The sequence below is a fragment of the Phyllopteryx taeniolatus genome, chromosome 18, assembly GCF_024500385.1.
Source record: "Phyllopteryx taeniolatus isolate TA_2022b chromosome 18, UOR_Ptae_1.2, whole genome shotgun sequence".
Lineage (NCBI taxonomy): Eukaryota > Metazoa > Chordata > Actinopteri > Syngnathiformes > Syngnathidae > Phyllopteryx > Phyllopteryx taeniolatus.
Genome location: NC_084519.1, coordinates 2860406 through 2879204, shown reverse-complemented (window position 1 = coordinate 2879204; position 18799 = coordinate 2860406).

Sequence of the window (18799 nt, the reverse complement as noted above, 5' to 3'; positions counted from 1 at the left end):
CCTCCATAAACCCAACATGCATGTTTTGGAACATGGGAGGAAACAGGAATACCTGGAGAAAACCCATGAAAGCATGGAGAGAACATGCAAACTCCACAGCCCAAATATGAACGCACAACCTCTGAACTGAGGAGGACGGACTGTGTGCGGATTGTTCTCCAAGCTCAATAAATGGCTAAAAAGTGCATCGGCAGTGAGAGGCATGGAACGAGGTGAGGAAGAGCCCGACATGGAATGAGGTGATGACAAAACAGGGTCAACACATGACAATGAACGGTAATTGGGAGCCTCCGTTACTTGGCCATCATGTGGTGGGCCCTTATAAATGGCCAAATGGGTACCCAAGTAAAGGTCAGAGGACGCACACAAATTGTAAAATGTGACAAAAACTGACTAGGACTAGAAAACTCACAAGGGAAGTAACCAGAAAAATCATAATCTGAATTTGAGTCGGACTCTGGAGTTTGGTTGTATAAAATTGCAAGCGTAATTTAAAAAAAAACAGAATAGTCTGAATCTAGCATGAAGTGTGGAGGAGACTATAGCGTGTACAGGCGAACAGAAAAAATATTATACGTTACACTAGGGAGAAAGGGTGACACTGGAGAGAAGGACAGAGGGGAAAAACAACAGGGTTTTACTGATTGATGGCTGGCTTGGTTGGCAGGCTAATGGCGTTGGCGAACAGAGCGACGGCATGCATGCTGACATCTTCATTTGCGCTGATCATTCTGTTGCCAAAACGGTTCATTCTGGTGGAGTTCAGGCAAAAGGCAGATTGACCCAATCGCATGGAAGCAGGCAAGGTTAAGCAGGAGTGCATGGTACTGTCAAAAAAGGGTATTTATTGACAAAAATCAGCACGAAGGTTGCAGCTTTTTTAATGATACAACTCAGTATTGCATATCTGCTTTTTGCAGATGATGTGGTTCTGTTGGCTTCATCAAGCCGTGACCTCCAACTCTCACTGGAGCAGTTTGCAGCTGAATGTGAAGCAGCTGGGATGTGAATCAGCACCTCCAAATCTGAGACCATGGTCCTCAGTCGGAAAAGCGTGGCGTGCCCTCTCCAGGTCATGGATGATGGATGGATGGATGGATGGACAAAATAATTTATTGAAAATTAGTTTGCGGATCTCCAAGTTACTGCTGGCAGACCCCCAGGGGATCTGGAGAACCACAGTTTGAGAGCCACTGCTATAATGAAGCATTACATATTATGTGCATTGCCCTTGCATGCAACTTAAGGAAACATTTTCCATGGAAGGCATATACATATACAGAATTTTTTGCATGGCATTTCATCTGTCTCTGCCATATAATCGAACAAGCCAGAACTGATGATGCATGTCAGAGGTAAATATTACAGTTGGATAGGTTACCCGACGTGGCCTGTAAAGAGCTGGATATATGCATAGCTTCTTTCGGCTGTGCCGAGGTTGCAGAGGTTGTTCTTCCTGTGCAATGAGCTGTGCAAATGGTCGTTTAAGCCTTTGAACCTCATCCATGTCCCCACTCTTTTCTTTCATGAAAGCACATCTGCTTTTCCCTGCTGTGCTGGGATCCAAACTCAACAGTAGATCAGATAGACGGGACCAACGTTTTACGAATAGTCATTACGTTTGGTCAACCAGTGGAAAAAGGACGGTGACACTTGAAATTTATGGAGAAGAAACGTCAGTCAGATAAAACAAGACATGCTGGTTTACATACGTAGTTAAATAGTAAACAATGCATTTAAGAGTACTGGTTGACCTTTCATTTGTTCATTTTTCAGAAAAAAAATACAAGTCAAGATTTACGTAATGGTATTCATTTTTTCTTTGTGATTTTAACGCAGGTGGCACGGTGACGGACTGGTTAGAGCGTCAGCCTCACAGTTCTGAGGACCCGGGTTCAATCCCCGGCCCCGCCTGTGTGGAGTTTGCATGTTCTCCCTGTGCCTGCGTGGGTTTTCTCCGGGCACTCCGGTTTCCTCCCACATCCCAAAAACATGCATTAATTGGAGATTCTAATTTGCCTGGAGGCATGACTGTGAGTGCGAATGGTTGTTTGTTTCTATGTGCCCTGCAACCAGTTCAGGGTGTACCCCGCCTCCTGCCCAATGACAGCTGGGATAGGTTCCAGCACGCCCGCGACCCTAGTGAGGAGAAGCGGCTCAGAAAATGGATGGATGGATGGATGATTTTAACGACTTTTTATTGTTCAGTGTCCTTGTTTTTTTTTTAAAAGTGCTTATAATAAATCTATTATTATTAAGTTTGTTGCCATCATGAAAATTATAAATGGTACAGGCAATGTTTGAAGTAACATTTTCAAGGTCTTAACTCTCATGCATAGTGTAGATACAAGTTAGTGTGCTGAGTATGAATAATGTTATAATCTGAAGTACTAACTACATTCAACTGATGCGACAATGATGCACAGCTGTGTCAAAGATGATGGCAGGTAGGAAAGTGATAGGTAGACCAGAAACCAGGTCTTATGGATGATGGCGGGTTTAATAACACGGCCTGGATTTACACTATAGATCTAAATTTCCCAATTTCAATTACCGGTAAGTGCCCGTATCTGATTATTCAGATACGTTTTAAAGTGATTCATATCCAATATCACTCTTTGCAGTCACTGAACTCATGAAACAATTTCCCTATGCAGCCATCCAAAATGTAGTCACCAGTCAGCATATTTCGATGACGTAGGGTTCGCATTGACAGGGGTATATCAAATCTGTCAGTTTACACTGCAGTCACATTGTCAGACTTTCGATATATACGATCTTCATCCATATTTGGAAGCGGCCGATTACGATATAGGGATACGTGATTACTGCCATGAGGCATATATTGGAATTGTGTCACTTGCAGTGTCAATCCAACCGAAAAGAATTTTAAAACAAGAACCTAATCATAAATTACAAAATAGTCTACCAAAAACAGTTTAAAAGGCATACCAAATAGACAATATTTATTGGTGGGCTTTATCAAAATATAAAATGCAATGTAAAAAAATAAAATAATAAAATAAATAAAGGGATAAATTCTTAAATAGTCTACCAAAACAGTTTCAATCCCACATCAAATTAACAAAATGTATGGGCTTCTATCAAAATGTAAAAATATAAAATACAATGTAAAATACATTTTTGTCAGAGGTAAATTGAAATTGAATAGAAAGCAGTCAAATGAATTAGACATTTCTTATCTCACAGCAACAAAGTCAACAATGCTTATCAAAATAAGTACAGATAAATATAATACACAGTAAATAAAATATGAATAAAATTAAATAGGACTGTGCTCTTCCGATGACGGTACGAAGTTGTTATTTGTCCCCCCGCTACCCAGCAACCCTAACACAGCTGTGTTTGCATAGCCAGACAGTATGAGTGATGCAGAGTTGAGTCTAAATGCACCAGTTCAGTGACTTGAGAAACATACCGATGGCTCAAATTGCTCCATCAGTTGCCTGATGACTAGCATAAAAAGAAATTGAGCTCAAAGGTGAAATCAGTGGTGACCTAAAGTTGACACCCATCCAGAGATTGACACATCTATTGATAACGTTTCTATAGAGTTCTGCGGAATGCAAGGTATGTGTGACTCAGTGAAGTCTAAGGTCTTGGATACGAACCGAATGGTATCACAAAAATGTTTTTTTTGTCCTTTTTTTCTTTTTGGCTCACTAGTTCATGAGCCCACCCACAAAGACTAAAACCTACAGTGGAAATAAATATAATGCTGAATGTGAACAGAAAGTACAGCCCAGATGCAGCTCAGAGTTTATTTAGTTCAGGAGTGTCAAACTCATTTGTGGTTTCCCTCTGAGGGTCAAATTGAGACTAACTGTGAAATCATATAAATGTGCCTAGCAAAAATGACTACACCTCCATTGAAATCCTTTGAAAAATAATAATAATATTTACTAGGGATGAGGGAGCCGGCACAGTGGCCGACTGGTTAGCACAGGGGTGTCAAACTCAAATTCACGCTGGGCCAAAATAAAAAATTGGGACGTCGCGGGCCAAACTCAATATTTAATGAAAAAATGCTGCGATGTGCATGTTTCCCTTCTCTGCAGAAATGTAGCATTAAAGTTTATCATATGACAACAAACTTAAATTTTGCGTTAACACTGAATCTGGAATAAACAAACTTTAGTATTATAAACGCGAGAAATAAAATTTACGATAAAAGAAATCAGTAGTATTTGTTTGTTGTTTTGTATTTAAATAGTTAACATGAATTCTTTTGTCTTTCCATTTTCTTTTTATCTATCTCCAACTACCTTTCTTTTTGATTTAAATCTTTTTTCAATGGCCAACAACAAAACAACCCAAACATATAAGAATGTCTTTCAATAATAATCCAAACTTCAAACTATTAACAGTCCCTGCCTAGGAGTTGATAAAGGGCATTTAAAAAAAAAAAAACATTAATTCAGTTAAGTTATATTTCTTTGTTACAGCCACGTTGCTCCGCACACGACAAACAGGTCTCTCTTTTACTTTAGTGAACAGGCAATCTGCCTCCCACCTGTCTTGGAAGTTAACTGTTTTCCATCTTTCGTTTGGCCATTTTTGGGAAGGGAAAGTAAATTTGAGACTAGTAGCATAGTTGCTAACGACTGCAACAGAAAAGGAAGGGGTGCTTGCCGGTCTAGACTGATGGGCCAACACACTAGCAAAGCATTCTGGGATTTGTAATATTAGTGGCGCATGTGCTATATACTGGGGGGGGGGGGGGCAGCTCTAATACACATTTAATATGGTCTTGCGGGCCAAATATAATTACATCATGGGCCAAATTTGGCCCAAGGGCCTGAGTTTGACATATATGGGTTAGCACGTCTGCCTCAAGTTCTGGGGACCGGGGTTCAAATCCCGGCCCCCGCCTGCGTGGAGTTTGCATGTTCTCCCCGTGTCTGGGTGGGTTTTCTCCGGGCACTCCGGTTTCCTCCCACATCCCAAAAACATGCGTAGTAGGTTGATTGAAGACTGTAAATTGCCCATAGGTGTGAATGTGAGTGCGACTGGTTGTTTGTTTCTATGTGCCCTGCGATTGGCTGGAAACCGGTTCAGGATGTAGCCCGCCTCCCGCCCGAAGATAGCTGGGATAGGCTCCTGTAGCCCGCAACCCTAGCGAGGATAAGCGGTAAAGAAAATGGATAGATGGATGGAGGGATGAGGGATGAATGAGTACCAATACCAGGTTAGTGGGCCAATACCAGCCTTATTTCAAGATATCGGGCACTCGTGAAGATACCAGCCACCGACACTCAAGGCAAAAAAAATCGGACCGGGTAAGTTCTCCTCACCAGTATTTGCAACAGTTTGATACACTGGCGAATCATCATATGCGTCAGAAAGAAAAACAAAGTTCACAATTATGTGTCATTGTGTTAACTGAATTTTTATGTATGACAAAGTACCTGTGGTATCAGTACTGGGTATCGGTGAGTACTCAACAGTGAGTATGTGTACTGGTATTGGTCTGAAATAAAGGGCTATCGAACATTACATTCATAACTGCGTTGCGTCTTTCAAATGACCCAAGGAGCCAAGTTTTTTTCATCCATTTCTGATTGAACACAGTCGCACTTTTCAGAATTTTGATGATGATTAAACTTGCACTGCTGAGTTCATTTTTAAAATGAAAATTGAGTATTGCGTGACTTTGCTTGGTGTGTGCCCACATTTGTGAGAGTGTTTTGTAGTTTACATATCATCATATAATTACACAAATGGATGGATAACTCATTTTGGCTTTGGTGCTTAGTGTTTCCTGGTGAAGGATACAGTGTTACACTGTCAGTTCCCCTGTGGAATTCTCCTCCATCTTCTCTTGCATCCTCCCCATTAATGCACTGCTTAACCATGCCTTGCAGGTGCTCTGTCTGTCATCAGTCTCCTAAAGCCTGAATCAGACTACAAGACAAATCTGGTCTTTCACGATGCCACTATGGCAGATTGCTCCCATAAAATCTTGCCGTATCTCGGTCTACCACTGACAACACTCCACTACATTTATTACGATACCACCGTATACAGTCTTTTCACTGGGCTTTCTCTAGTCAAATCAAACACTGCTGGGGAAGCGGGACCACCAAACATGTCACCGGTCAACGTGACTAGATACACCCGTTACCATGGCAACGATAACACCAATGGATCACAACAATGTATTGTGTTGGGAATAAAAAGAACAAGAAGAAGAAAAACGTGTGTCATCACCGATGCTCAGAAGAGGATTTTAAGGGTTGTCCATTCAACGTCAAGGAGGGCTTTAGGTACTGTATGTTTATGTACTTTAACGTCAAGCAGACAACAAAAATGTTATGTGGCCTAGCAAGCTAGTGCGAGCACTGACATTTGTATGTAAACATGCTCGCACTCTGTCGACTCATGCTTTATAGCTTTGGTAAACATTGGTTTGTACGCGTGAATAAAGTATGTAGACAATGGCAAGCTAGTGAGGCGATGCGCCGGTCACAATACACAAACCTATTGGTCGACGTTCAGGTGTGCTGCCAGAGAGTTGTCGTTGATATGTCACACTTACCTGGAAGATATCCCAAAAATCAAACATGCTAGACTTTTCATTCGTGTTGTAGGGCTATCATAGGCCCAACTCGTTGGTCGTAGATTATGCCACACTACAAGAAGTTTTGTCGTTCCTGACAAAATATGTCGGGCCTGATTTGGAAAATGGCCCGCGATAGCAAATTGGGCCAATATTGGGCCTAAAAACCTGTAGTCTGATCTAGGCATAAGTTTGTTCCAGGGCAGTTCCATGACTTTCACATAATTGCACGTCTTCAACTTTGTATTTTCTAGTGCTACGAATGAATGAGTGCAAATTTGGATTCACTTGCGAGTTTGCTTGAAAAAACGAATCCTTTATCAGAATTTTTGCATTCAAAAGAAATCGAATCAAATTACGTATTTTAGTCGGACAAGAGATGCAATGGTGAGAACTTCCTTTGTTTACATCCACCGCCGTTTTGACTAACTGCACATGTGCGTAAAGGTATGCGCAGTTGTAGCTGTATTAGCCGATCACATGGATCACGGAGCCATTCTCTACCCCGAGACGATAATTTCCGCAGAACCGTCCGATGGCCATGGGACCGTAAGGATCTGCACAGATGTTTGTGACAGACTGCAACCGTGGCAAATCAATTGGCGAAAGTTATGCAAGATTCACATGGTGCCATGACACATTGTGGCAGAAGATTGACAAGAGCCAAGAGACAACTAGCTGATTTATATGGTCGCAAAAAAAACAGCAGCAAATAACTAATCACAACGACAAATAACTAAACACAACAGCAAATCAAAAAAACACAACAATAAATAACTAATCACCAAGACAAATAACTAAATACAACAGCAAATCAAAAAACAATAAATAACAAATCACAACAACAACAAACTAAACAAAACAGCAAATAACTAATCACAACAAATGACTAAACACAATAGCAATTCAAGAAACACAACAGTATGTAACTAATTAGAACAACAAATAGCTAAACACAAAAGCAAATGAAAAAACAATATGAAATTAAGCTACCGGAAAAGGTAGGTACTGGTGAGGGAGAAAAGACTGTTGTGTTTTTTTTCATTTGCTGTTGAGTTTAGTCATTTGTTGTTGTGTTTAGTTATTTTTGTTGAGTTTACCAATTTGCTGTGGTGTTTAGTGATTTGTCGTTGTGATTCGTTGTTTTTTGGGTTTTTTTTCGATTTGCTGTTGTGTTTAGTTATTTGTCATTGTAATTCGTTATTTGTGTTTCTCGATTTGCTGTTGTGTTTAGTTATTTGTCGTTGTGTTTATTGATTTGCTGTTGTTTTAGTGATTTGTCATTGTGATTAGTTATGTGTTGTTGTTCTTTGAACTTCAGGGCCACCGTTGATTTAGTAGAAGCTGATGTTGCCAGTCAGTGGGGATTTACGCATTTTACGGTACTGAGACTGCCCAAAATAGACCATGGCCACAATGCAGCAAGGGATCCTGGTTCAAGCAAACCGTTTTAAACAAAAAAGAAGGATTTTGGCAACAGTGTTTTTTTTCCCCCAGAGGGAGAAGTGGGTGTTAAAACAGACCAGTCAAAATACATCTTTTCTGGTGTTGTGACAAAATCTGCACCCCTGCCCCTCCCAAAACAAAACAACAACAACAAAACCTGCAACGATAACCAGGCGGCTATATAGACTTTTCTAATAATCAAATTGGATTTTTCATTTGTTGGACAATGACATTTCTTCATTTCGGAATAGTACAAGGAGGAACGACTCGATTGTGATTCGCTAGCCATTCGTTACTGTCAATACAGGTAGCGAGTGGGGATTCTTATGGCAAGTCCGAACAAGAGTATTTTCCTGGGGTTGTGGTGCTATGCATTGATTCAATAGCTAAAAGCTCCTTTGTAATAAACTGGAGTCGACTTCACCAATGAATATTGCCGGCTGCACAGTGTCAGTTGTGTCAGTGCTCCCATCCACAACAAGGGAATATGCAATGAAGTCTTTCCTTTCCCATCAACTGTGATTTAAATAAATGCCAAGCTCACCACACCTCCATGACATGAATGGAAATGATATACAAAGAAGGACAAATGCATATCAGTATACCTCAGAGCCATACTGCCGTTGGCCACTTTAAGTTACAGTGGATACAAAAAGTCTACACACCCTTGTTCAAATGCCAGAGCAGATGTTCGAGTAGGCTTTTCCTTTGTTTTTTTTTTTGCTTTCTAGCAGAAGCCTTAACTTTTTTCGCAAACACTGACTGGTATTCTACAGATTGTTCATAGCTCTCTCTACCTTACCCAAGGCCTCATTTCGAGCTGAAGAAAATCAGTCTCAAAGCATGATTCCCCCACCAACATACTTCACTCTAGGCATGTTGTTCATTTTGTGACGCCCCGGGAGCCAAAGAAATGCTAAAAACGAATCTCTTTGGGATTAATTTACAGGGGTTGGGAAATATACATTCTGTGAATGATCGACAGCACCACAACATCGTTATTACATTACCCAGAATTCACCACTGGGTGTGGGTGCTCAAAAGACAGAGGTTGTGTTTAAAAATATTCTCCGAGCGCTCTCTGATACACTGCACCCCATTGGGAAACTCAGAGCACGGTTTGAATGTGCACTCTAAGACTCGAGTTAGGGTCAGACTGACTTTTCAAAAAGTACCTCATAAGCACCTCTGCAACCATATGCGCCGCCATCTTGGCTTGCATTAAGCGCTGTCACACTGCTTTACCACATTAGTAAATAAAATAAAAAAACAGTTGCACGTGCCATCTTCTGTAGCCTTCTCATGACTGTGTCATTTCACATTATTAAGTACAACTTAATAGCTGATATTATTTGTTCTTCTTTCTTTTTAATGTATGAATTACATCTGGTGAGGTCAATAGCACCTTTGGAAATATATTTAATGAGAAAAATGTTGACGTTAAATACTTATTTCAGTCGCTGTATATAGTACAGTATTTATTTAATAGAGACTAGAGCGAGAATGCAAAAACACATCCTCCTTTGAAGTAGCCAGTTCGAGGAGTGGCCCACTCACTCGTCTCACTGGATGGACGCCACTCCCATATATCCACACAGGGGTTAATTCCAAAATTGAAGTGTGACATATTTCTTGACTGGATTTCAATGGCAAACACTTGTCTGAGGAAAAATTCACATTCCGGGAATTCTACCCACCTGCAGACTTCAATGAGTCACGCCTCTCAAACCGTAACGTGCAAATTGGCCGGTACGTGTCAGGGGAGGTCAATGTCATTATGGCTGAATCGGCGTACCTTGAAAATGCGCAAGCCAAGCACTTAAAATACAGACTTACGTCCCAATGGGAGAATAGAGCCCATACTGTTTTGTCATTCTGCCTGCCTGGCCTTCATGGATTCCCCCCCCCCCCTAACTGGTTGTCTGGGAAGCACCAGGCGTGGCTCATTCCAATTAGAGCACCTGGCTGCAAAGAGAGACACAAGACCAAGCAGAAACACGACAAAATACAAGGATAGGCTCCAAATTAAACCTTTTTTTAAAAAAAAAGCTGTGGAGAAGGATAGCTGGTGATCTGCTTCAGTTGTAATTTTTGTTAACAAATTGTTAATTTTGTATTGCTAATATCAAATGCATGAGGGTTCTAAGGCATTTTGTTTGTTTGGATACTGCATTTGTATCATAAGTTAACATTTTCCAAATTTATTCAAAAAATGGTAAAAATTTTTGATTGAAATCCATCCATCCATCCATTTTCTATACCGCTTATCTTCACTCGGGTCGCGGGCGTCCTGGAGCCCATCCCAGCTGACTTCGGGCGAGAGGTGGGGTACATCCTGAACTAGTCGCCACCCTATCGCAGGGCACATAAAAACAAACAACCATTGGCACTCACATTCACACCTACAAGCAATTTAGAGTCTTTAATTAACCTACCATGCATGTTTTTGGGATGTGAGAGGAAACCGGAGTACCCGGAGAAAACCCACGCAGGCACAGGGAGAACATGCAAACTCAACAAAGGCAAGGCCGGATTTGAGCCCGGCTCCCCAGAACTGTGAGGCGGATGTGCTAACCAGTCGCACACTGTGCCGCCATAGTTGAAATGCAAATGGTTAAGATGGTGGACAATATTTATTTTAAAAAAGATTTTCCAATGTAGCTGCTTCAAAAACTTAGCTTTGGATAAAAAGAAAAAAATAAACTTCCATACCTTGCTTAGTTATTTATAAAAAAGCTTTGCTTTAAAAACAAAACAAACAAAAAAAAAAAAAAAAAAAAAGATCATAGCTGTGTTCAAAAACCTAGCTCAATCACCTTGCTTAAAAATGTAGCTTTGTTCCATCCATCGATTTTCTACTGCTTATCCGAGGTTGGGTCGCGGGGGCTATAGCTTTAGCAGGGACGCCCAGACTTCCCTTTCCCAGCCACTTCATGCAGCTTTTCCGGGGGGATCCCGAGGCGTTCCCAGGCCAGCCGGGAGACGCAGCGTGTCCTGGGTCATCCCCGGGGTCTCCTTCCGGTGGGATGTGTCCGGAACACCTCACGTCCACGTCCGGGAGGCTTCCGAATCAGATGCCCCAGCCACTTTATCTGGCTCCTCTCAATGTGGAGGAGCGGCGGCTCTACTCTGAGATCATCCCGGATGACCGAGCTTCTCGCCCTCTTGCTCTTGTTCTTGTTCTTCCTAAGCACCCACCACAGGACTCCCCAAGGGACAAGGTCGAACGCCTTCTCCAAGTCCACAAAAACAAGTAGACTGGTTGGGAATTCCCATGCACCCTCGAGGACCCTGCCGAGGGTGTAGAGCTGGTCCACTGTTCCACAGCCAGGACGAAAACCACACTGCTCCTGCTGAATCTGAGATTCGACTTCCTGACAGACCCTCCTCTCCAGCACCCTTGAATAGACCTAACCAGGGAGGCTGAGGAGTGTGATCCCCTGTTGTTGGAACACACCCTCTGATCCCCTTCTTAAAAAGGGGGACCACCACCCCAGTCTGACAATCCAGAGGCACTGTCCCCGATGTCCACACAATGTTGCAGAGGCGTGTCAACCAGGACAGCCCCACAACATCCAGAGCGAATCTCATCCACCCCTGGGGCCAGCATGGAGCTTTGTAACCTACTCAGTGACCTCAACCCCAGAGATAGGAGAGCCCACCTCAGAGACCCCAGACTCTGCTTCCTCATGGGAAGGCATGTTGGTGGAAATGAGGTCTTCGAACTATTCTAGCCACCGACTCACAATGTCCCAAGTCGAGGTCTGCAGTGCCCCAACCCCACTACACAGAGTTGATGGTGCACTGCTTTCCCCTCCTGAGACGCCGGATGGTGGACCAGAATTTCCTCGAAGCCATCCAGAGGTCTTTCTCCATGGCCTCACTGAACTCCTCCCATGCCCGAGTTTTTGCTTCAGCGACCACCAAAGCTGCATTCTGCTTGGCCAGTCGGTACCCATCAGCTGCCTCAGGAGTCTCACAGGCCAAAAAGGCCCAATAGGACTCCTTCTCCAGCTTGACGGCGTCCCTCACCGTGGTGGCCACCAACGGGTTTGGGGATTGCCACCACGACAGCAACCGACCACGTTACGGCCACAGCTCTGGTCAGCCACCTCAGCAAGGGAGGCGCATGGTACACTCGGACCTCGCACACCAGCTCGGGCTCCTTCCCGGCCAGAGAGGTGACATTCCACGTCCCTACAGCCAGCTTATGTAGCCAGGGATCGGATCTCCAAGGTCCCTGCCTTCGGCCACCGCCCGTCTGAGTGCTGAAAAACAAACTGTAAAAATAGAGTACAAATGCAAAGATACATCGAAATACTGTAGGAGCAGCATCAGTTGCAGTAGACACACTCACACATTCACTAACAGTAGGTTCCCTTGCTTGCTTTTCTTCAACTGAAAGGGTGAACAGTATGCATATGCCCAATGCAGGTTGTGTGTGAGGACTTCCCGATGTGAAATTCTAATGTTGCAGAGTCTACACTCTGCCCTTTGTCCAAATTTTCTATCCATCCATTCTCTGAGCCGCTTATCTTCACAAGGGTCACGGGAGTGCTGGAGCCTATCCCAGCTATCATCAGGCAGCAGGCGGGGTTCACCCTGAACTGGTTGCCAGCCAATCGCAGGGCACATATAAACAAACAACCATTCCGACTCACATTCACACCTACGGGCAATTTAGAGTCTTCAATTAACCTACCATGCATGTTTTTGGGAGGTGGGAGGAAACCGGAGTGCCTGGAGAAAACCCACGCAGGCACGGGAAGAACATACAAATTCCACAAAGACGGGGCTGGGAATTCAACACCGGTCCTCAGAACTGTGAGGCAGACGCTCTAACCAGTCATCCACCGTGCTGCATGTCCAAATTTTACTTCCTTTAATTTTTTTTCCACCATAGCTGCGCTCTCACTATAAAGAGATGCAGTCGTCTCTCTCTTGGTCCAGTTTGTGTGCTCAACCTCAACTTTCCCCCTTCTGCTTAGTGTGTACACACGTGTGCCATCACATCACATGATCAATCACATGCAACTTTAACAGAAAAAAAAATTGAGAAAGAACAACAAAACTGCTCCCAATCAGGAGCCAGGTCATGTCATTAACTTCAAAGTGCTGGCTCTAGGAACCGGAAACAAATGTTTTCATCCCCCACTCCTTTTCTTTTCCTTAGCACGCAACTTCTCTCAAACCCAGCCAACCGCTCCCCCACTCCCCATTGTCAACGGTTCCCATGTGAAATGATGATAGAGGGTGTTCCTCGCCACTATGTTCTCTATCAGCAAATTACAAGGAATAAAGAATGCTGTAGCTTTTTAATTAGGCAAATCAAAATTTCAAATGATAAACCCCTCCGACATGATCTACTTGCCCTCTGTCCCCAAGCACCAACACAATTAAAATCAGGAAAAGTGGATTAATGGATTATTGCAAGACACAAAATCAGCTTGGGTGCTTTGGGAGTTCATCTTGAATGCATTTTCAAACCCTTTGTCCAGCCCAGAGGCTAAGTGAGTTTATGCGTTTTTGTGTAAACTGTAAGTATCAACTGACTATGTGCATGGTGTGTCCATCCTTGTTGAATTTTGCTTTGTATGAATAAATGTGACTCTTAATTCACAAACATTTATAAAACAACATGTTGAACTTCAACTTGGGACTAAATAAATTTCTGGTGAGTCAAGATTACTGTCCGCAAACATAACATAGCATATTAACATCATATTGATAAAAATACAGGACTAAATACTGCTAAATCTGGACAATACAAGTAAAAGTATTGTCTATTGTTACTTTGTGACATTTGTTTTACAAGTACATCATTTTAGAAAATGCATTTTTGAAGGAAAGAATATTTCCAATTTCTTTGAATGATTTTACAAATCATCATAGACTTGTGCGGGTTACAATTGCTTAATTTACATTGACAACATTATTCCTATATTTAACAAGAACTGCTTAAAAAAAAAAAAAAAAAAAGACTGAAATGTTTCAAAATTAGCTTCACTTGAACAGGTAATGTAAAGAGCAGGTATTAACTAAATCAAGATGCAATGCATTCCAATTGTACTATTGATGTACAGCATGTGTTTGTTTTAATAAAGATTTTAAAAAAGTCATTTTAATGCAGAAAAACCGGAACTGTGATAATAGTACAGATTATTAGGATCATGGTGATTGCACAAAAATACAACCACCACTTTCCACAAAACTTTGAATGAGGTGGCACAAGGAAGAAAATATTTCATTGTTGTGAGGGCTTTAATAAAAGTGCAGATATAGCAGTATATTTTCACAATTTCAGTCACTATGGGATCTGTGGAACTGTCCACCACACAGAATTAGGGCACTACCAGTCTGATCATCATCCTCCATGAACTAGAATGTAGTCTCCTAACAAAATGTGAATGTCACTCAAACCTTGTCATCATATCGGCAATGCCAAAGGTCTATGCTCTACTTTTTCTTTTCCTTTCGGCTGGTCCCTTTAGGGGTCGCCAAAGCGCGTCATCCTTTTCCATGTAACTATATCTCCTGCATCCTCCTCTCGAACACCAACTGCCCTCATGTCTTCCCTCACGACATCCATCAACCTTCTCTTTGGTCTTCCTCTAGCTCTCTTGCCTGGCAGCTCCATCCTCATCATCGTTTACCAATATACTCACTATTTCTCGTCTGGACGTGTCCAAACCATCGAAGTCTGCTCTCTCTAACTTTGTCTCCAAAACATCGAACCTCGGCTGTCCCTCTGATGAGCTCATTTCTAATTTTATCCAACCTGGTCACTCCGAGAGCGAACCTCAACATCTTCATTTCCGCCACCTCCAGCTCTGCTTCCTGTTGTCTCTTCAGTGCCACTGTCTCTAATCCGTACGTCATGGCTGGCCTCACCACTGTTTTATAAACTTTGCCCTTCATCCGAGCAGAGACTCTTCTGTCACATAACACACCTGATACCTTCCTCCACCCGTTCCAACCTGCTTGGACCCGTTTCTTCACTTCCTGACCACTTTCACCATTGCTCTGGACGGTTGACCCCAAATATTTAAAGTCCCTCACCCTTGCTATATCTTCTCCCTGTAGCCTCACTCTTCCCCCACCACCCATCTCATTCATGCACATATATTCTGTCTTACTCCAGTGCATGCCTCCATCTTTCTAACTGTTCCTCCACCTGCTCCCTGCTTTCACTGCAGATCACAATGTCATCTGCAAACATTATGGTCCACGGGGATTCCAGTCTAACCTCATCTGTCAGCCTATCCATCACCACTGCAAACAGGAAGGGGCTCGGGGCTGATCCCTAAAGCAGTCCCACTTCCACCTTAAATTCCTCTGGTCACGCCTACAGCACACCTCACCGCTGTAATGCTGCCCTCGTACATGTTCCTGTATTATTCTAACATACTTCTCTGCCACTCCAGACGTCCGCACGCAGTACCACAGTTCATCTCTGGGTACTCTGTCATAGGCTTTCTCTTGATCTATAAGGACACAATGTAGCCTCTTTCTAGGCATGAAACCATAATGTTGCTTGCAAATATGCACTTCTGTCCTGAGTCTAGCCTCCATTACTCTTTCCCATAACTTCATTGTGTGGCTCATCAACTTTATTCCTCTATAGTTCCCACAGCTCTGCACATCACCCTTGTTCTTAAAAAATGGGCACCAGCACCCTTTTCCTCCGTTCCTCAGGCACCTTCTCACATGCTAGAATTCTATTGAACAAGCTGGTGAAAAACTCCACAGCCACCTCTCCTAGATGCTTCCATACCTCCACAGGAATGTCATCAGGACCAACTGCCTTTCCATTTTTCATCCACTTTAGTGCCTTTCTAACTTCCCCCTTAGTATTCATTGCCACTTCCTGGTCCACCACACTTTCCTCTTCTACTCTCCCTTCTCTCTCATTTTCCAAATTCATCAACTCCTCAAAGTATTCTTTCCATCTATCTAGCACACTACTGGCACCAGTCAACATATTTCCATCTTTATCCTTAATCACCCTAACCTGCTGCACATCCTTCCCAGCTCTATCCCTCTGCATGGCCAACCTGTATAGATCATTTTATCCTTCTTTAGTGTCCAACCTGGCATACATGTCATCATATGCCTCTTGTTAGGCCTTACCCACCTCTACCTTTGCCTTATGTCACATCTCAATGTATTCCTTTCGCCTCTCCTCGGTCCTCTCAGTGTCCCACTTCTTCTGAGCTAACCTTTTTCCTTGTATGATTTCCTGTACTGTGAGGTTCCACCATCAAGTCTCCTTCTCTCCTTTCCTGCCAGAAGATACACCAAGTACTCTCCTGCCTGCCTCTCTGATCACCTTGGCTGCAGTGGTCCAGTCTTCTGGAAGCTCCTCCTGTCCACCGAGAGCCTGTCGCACCTCTTCCCGAAAAGCTGCACAACACTCGTCCTGTCTCAGCTTCCACCACATGGTTTTCTGCTCTGCCTTTGTCTTCCTAATCTTCCTCCCCACCACCAGAGTCATCTTACACACCACCATCCTATGCTGTCTAGCCACACTCTCCCCTACCACTAATTTAGAGTCGGTAACTTTTTGTAAAGTCTACCACCATCAGTCCCTCCAAGTTCCTTTCCTGGATGCCGGACTTACCCATCACTTCTTCATCACTACTATTTCTGTTGGATTTATCTTACCCAACATTATAAAAAATAGACACAAAAGGAATGAAGACACTGGTTTCTTTTTCTCATGAGGAGGGCGTATAGGAGATTGTTCAGATCACAGCCTCTCAACACGCTCTAACCAATCTCTCCCGTCGCTCCTGCATTTATTTGAAAATAGGAGGGTTTTTCCCAGACATAATGTTCTAAACAATAAGACACAACACAAAACATTGGACAAACACCTGTCACGTCCCCGACCACATCCGATCACGTCCTTGGTCCAGGCGCCCTTCCAACGGATGATGCTGAGTCATCTTTTTGAAGGCGAGACATCTAAAATCGTCCATAATACTAATGCAAGCTAAGCAAATAAATGATAACTTCTAGAATATATTTAACAATTTCCTTCACCAACATGTCCATTACAATCTGCACCAATCACGACTCTCTCTTTGTCTGGGATAGTCAGAACTACTTCGTCTAGCTCCTTCCAGAATTTGTCTTTCACCTCTAGGTCACATCCTACCTGTGGGGCATAGCCACTAATCACATTATACATAACAGCCTCAATTTCAAGTTTCATCCTCATCACTCAATCTGATACTCTTTTCACCTCCAAGATATTCTTAGCCAACTCTTCTTTTAAAATAATCTCAACTCCATTTCTCTTCCCATCTACACCATGGTAAAATAATTTAAACCCTGCCCCTAAACATCTAGCCTTACTGCCTTTCCACCTGGTCTCCTGGACACACAATATATCAACCTTTCTCCTAATCATCATGTCAACCAACTCCCGAGATTTTCCTATCATAGTCCCAACATTCAAAGTCCCCACATTTAGTTCTAGGCTCTGTGTTTTCCTCTTCTCTTTCTACCAGAGAACCCGCTTTCCACCTCTTCTTCTTGACTTCGACCCACAGTAGCTGAATTTCCACCGGTGCCCTGCAGGTTGACGGCGTCGGTGTCGGACGCTGTTAACCCGGGTCACGACCGATTCGGTATGAAATTCTTTGGATGAACGCTCATACTTGTTTGGCAAAGATTTAAGCCGGATGCCCTTCCTGATGCAACCCTCTGCATTTGTCTGGTATTGGGACCAGCCTACAGTTTGCACTGGCTTGTGCCCCCCATAGGGCTGAATTCAAAGGTCTATGCTCTATTGAGTAATATATAAGTTATGTGTGGTCATTACAGCATTGCGAAAAAAATAAATCTATCCATCCATCAAGGTCAGGTCACGAGGATATCAGTCTCACAAGAAAGGCCTAGACTCTGGCCACTTCATCCAGCTCTTCCGGGACAATCTGGACAAAGTGGCCAGGCCAGTCAAGGACCTCCAGCGTGTCCTGGTTCTTACACCTCCAACACCTGAGCTGCGACTAGAAATTCAGTCTATAAAGGTAATAAACAGAATCGGTGACAAGAATCAGCCTTTGTGGAGTCCAAGCATCACTGGAAACTAATCTGACTTACTGCCGGCAATGTGTAACAAACTGACACCGGTCGTACAGGGACTGAACAGCACGTAAGCCCTGAATAGACCTTACCAGGGAGATTGAGGAGTGGGATCCCCCTGTAGTTGGAACACACGATCACCAAAGCTGCACTCCCCTTGGCCTGTCGATACCCATCAGCTGCCTCCGGAGTTGCACTGGGGAAAACTCCTCCTTTAGCTTGACAGCATCCCTCACCGCTGATCTAACTGATCAAGTTGCTCTCCATTCTCACAGCTAAGTCATTGATTTAATCATCAGCATTGGTGGAGATTGATTTAATTACAAGTCTAAGGAGAAGGGGGAAGGAGGCCTGCATGTAAATAAGTGTTTTGTTTCCATCTTAATTACTGTTAATTTTATTTGGGGGCGTACCTCTGAGACTATGGCTGTGATTTTTATTTATTTATTGTATTATTATTATTATTATTCCCCCCCCCCCCCCCCCCCCCCCCTTCACATTAAGTAGCTTTGTGCACTTGGAATGCAGTTAAATGTAGAGGTTTGAAAGGGGTTTCTAGCAAACTGCAAATTCCACTTGGTTTAAAATAAATTTTAAAAAAACAAAAAACAAATAAAAAAAAGTTTCAAAGCAAGGTTGACGTTGCATTTTCTTTTAAAGAACAGCATTCCCGCAAGGGGT